General features: G+C 39.9%; 1 long non-coding RNA gene across 1 annotated transcript in view; it reads right to left on the bottom strand.

The window, feature by feature from the left end:
* Nucleotides 1-2690: 2690 nt before the first annotated feature.
* The window catches only part of LOC125483163, a 13274-nt gene continuing 12003 nt past the window's right edge, over nucleotides 2691-3961 (bottom strand). Inside the window, exon 3 of the long non-coding RNA XR_007262115.1 lies at nucleotides 2691-3635. This is a non-coding gene — a long non-coding RNA (uncharacterized LOC125483163). The remainder of the gene's footprint in view (nucleotides 3636-3961) is intronic.

The following is a 3961-nucleotide window of genomic DNA, read 5'->3' as shown; positions in this document are numbered from 1 at the left end:
AAAGTAATAGGTCAAAATATAATGGGGACAGTAGCAATGTGGTTAGAAAATTGGGTGGGTGATATGGTAGTGGTCATTGGATACTGTTTGGGCTTGAAGAAGGTTTGTAGTGGAATTCTCAATGGGTTGGCATTAGGATCCTTGCTTTTCTGATATATACTAATGTTCCAGATCTTGATAAGCAGGAGACAATTCTAAGTTTGCAGATGACATTAAACTTTGAAGAATTGTAAACTGTGAGGAGGACAACATGACACATCAAAAGGATTTTGAAAAGTTGATAAAGTGGGCTGATAGGTTGCAGATGAGGTTCAATGCTGAGAAGTGTGAGGTGATACACTTTGGTTGGAAGAACATTGATAGTCAATATTAAATAGGGGGTAAAGTTCTAAAGGAGGGGTAGGAGCAGAGGGACCTGTGTTTATATGTGCACAGATCATTCAAGGTGGTAGGACAAGTGGAGAGAGTAGTTAATAAAACATATAGTTTCTTGGCATTATTAATAGAGACATAGTGTATAAGACCAAAGAGGTGCAGGGTAGGTGGATTAGCTGGGCTAAATTGCCCTGTGGTAGGTGCATTAGCCATGATAAATGAAGGGTTACGAGGATAGGGTGGGGGACATGGATCTAGTTGAGATGCTACAGGGTTGCTGCAGACTCAATGGGCCAAATAGCCTTTTTCAGCACTGTAGTGATGGTATGATTCTATGAGGTGATGTTGAACTTGAAGAAGCCACTTGTTACACCTCAGCTGGAGTATTGTGTACAGTTGTGGGTACGGTATTACAGCAATATGAAAGATGTGAATGCAATTGGGAGCGGGCGGAAGTGATTTACAAGAATGGTTTCAGGGCTAAGGAACTTCAATTATGAGGATAGGTTGAAGAAGTTGTGACTGCTCTCCCAGGAGAAAAGAAGACTGAGTGCAGGCATAGAGAGAGAGAGAGAGAGAGTGAGACAGAGACAAGAAAGAGAGAAAGAAAGACAGAGAGAAAATAACACCTTAAAACGGTTAAAAAAAAGACTTCTGACTCAAGGAACGTTCCAATGTGGAAACATTTAAGTGCAATCTAAGACTAGTGGGAGTTGTTTAAATTTGTGCAAGTTCTCCCAAATTTTGATGCAAGGGACACTAAGGCACATTTCATTCATGTTAAAAAGATAGCTAAGCAGGTGAGGTGGCCAAAAGAAAACTATACAATGCTCACACAAGGCAGGTTGTCTGGCAGGTTTCTGCCTTGCTTTCTGAAGAGTCTTTTATAGTTAACGAGCTGGTTAAAAATGAAAATGGCTGTGCTATATTTGTATGAATTTGGATTACAGGCAGAAATTTCAGAATATGCAGAAACAGCCTGGGCAGAATTATATAGAATTTGAGAGGTTAAAACAAAATAATCTTGACCACTGGTTGCAGGCATTAAAGGTAGAGGCTACTTGTGAGACCCAAAGGGAAGTAGCTCTCGTGGAAGACTTTAAACATTCACTCCCTCCTTTAACATGAACTCATGCAGAAAACTAGAAGGTTGCATTAGCAAGACAGGTAGCTGAGATGACTGACAGTGATCCACAAACTGAAATCCCTTTTCTATCACCCCCATAAGTACAGAAGGTGGGAAGGTTAAAGGAAGACAATTGGTCAGAGATGAGGAGGGATACCTGAGAATGCCCCAGGATCTCTTTGTTAGGCCAGAAAAGAAGATGTCAAGTGTGGAAATGATGCCAAAATATTCTCATTGTCATAAGATGGGACACTTTTGTCCAGATCGCTTCAAGTTCCAGAGTAAAGCTATAAGGTTGATCAGAGTACTCAACATCAGAGAACTCTCTGACTGAAACTGAGATATCATGCAAAATGAAATTGCATCACTAAATATAAAAGAAAGACAATACAGAATATGTTGTGTGCCACTATTTTTAAAAAATGCATTAACCTATATTTTTCGACTGAACACATCCATCTAGTGACAAATGTTAGTCAGTGCATAAGCTGGGTTCCAGCAGTAACTACACCAGCCAATTTCTGCCACTTGAGAAAGCCTTTCAGTAAAACCCAGGAACGCAGGAGAAGGAGCAGTTAAAGTCGATCCCAGGGTCTAAAGTAAAAACAGAAGGTGGCGAGAGGTTCTTACGGTACCTTTGATTCAGAAGGCCTGGGCTCAATTCCTACCTGATTCAGAGCTGTGTCGTAACACATCTGACCAGGTTTTAAAAAAATCTGAAGTAAGTCTGACCAGCTGAAAAATGAAGTACAGAAGGTAGGAGGCAAGTTCAGGGCAACAGTGGAAGGAGGCAAGACTTGTCAGGGTGGAAGCAATGTGTGGAGCAATGCCAGAAGGTAAGACTCTAAATATAAAACAACATTCTCATGAAATAACTGTAAAGGGGCAACATAACACCTGTATATTTTTCTGTATGTATAGTTTTAAAAATTGCTGTAATTATAACTGAAAATGTCCCAGACATGCTGAGCATTTCTAGCAACGTCATGAGTTCTGATGAAGAGTCATTGCCTGAAATATTGCGTTGTTTTGCTCTCCATATCTGCTTACTGAGCTGCTGGGATTTCACAGCACTCTCTGTACTTTTCCCTTATTTCAGATTTTCAGCATTTGCAATTCTTTGCACTTTTAGATAGAAAAGTTATTTCTCTTACCTTTACCCAAGCATAATAAACAGAGAAAAATACACTCAAGATGTCAACAGAAATCTATTTCTATCCATCATTAACAATAGCAAATGCACAAAAGGTCTATTTCACTCAGGTTTTAATTACAGCTCTTAGAATTTAATATAGTTCAACAAAAACACATTATTACTGGGTGAATACTGTGCTCAACAAATTAAAAGGTATCTGGATTTAACCAAACAATGAAACATGTTACATTTTTTTGTATCTAAAGCTCAAACTAATCACTGTACCTCAGCAGTACCCACTTGCTCTGACCTCAGAGGACTAACAATTTGATATTTTAATTTCTCATATTGTCATGAGAGGGACTGCATAATTTGTATTTCCAAGTTTTATTTAAATTGTACAATTCTGTTTGCATTGTCCACCATTAATGATGCCAACAGAATTGATAGTTTTGCCAGTTTCGCTGTCAAATCCCTCCATCTTCTCCATGATTTTGTAGCGCTTTATGACTTCACCAAATACAACATGCTTTCTGTCCAAGTATGCAGTTTTAGGAGTAATATAAAGAACTGGGATCCATTTGTCTTTGGCCCTGCACCGACCACAGTCAGGATACCAGGTTCTGTGTGCTTCAACTGGAAATTCTCATCGGCAAACTTCTCTCCAGCTAAGGACTTCCCAGTGTTATTGTATTTTGTAAAGTCATCGTCCTGGAACATGAGTTTGGGAATTATTTCAGTGAAATATTGAGTTCTTGTAACCAAACCCCTTCTTGCCAACACACGGTGTATAGAAATTTTCAACAGTTTTTGGGACCGCATGAGATCTGAACTCCATCTTAATTCTTGCCTCCCATGGCAATCCTCATGAATAGACATGCGTTCTTGGTCTTTGCTGTGGAATTGCTGGAATCACACTGACTCTGAGTTGCAGGGCAAGGTAGTGAGGGACCAATTCTGTGCTACAGACCAGCGCTGTGTAGAAGCTATGTTGAACGTCTAGAAACATAAGGACACATTTAGGACAGTAGCACCCAGCAAGAGCGGATGTTTCAACCCATTATTTTCACTAGACAGCAAGATAAATTAAATAACATTGCTATCTCCCATTCCACTCAATTAGCTTACAAGTTTGCACCAGATCTTAAAAGTAGTGACTAATAACAATTACATTTTCTGTCAGAGATAGTAGGAACTGCAGATGCTGGAGAATCCGAGACAACAAGGTGCAGGGCTGGATGAACACAGCAGGCCAAGCAGCATCATAGGAGCAGAGAGGCTGACGTTTCGGGCCTAGACCCTTCATCTGATGAAGGGTCTAGGCC

This window comes from Rhincodon typus, chromosome 5 (assembly GCF_021869965.1).
Source record: "Rhincodon typus isolate 14 chromosome 5, sRhiTyp1.1, whole genome shotgun sequence".
NCBI lineage: Eukaryota > Metazoa > Chordata > Chondrichthyes > Orectolobiformes > Rhincodontidae > Rhincodon > Rhincodon typus.
Note: the sequence above shows the minus strand (reverse complement) of the source record. Positions and strands in the feature narration are given on the sequence as shown.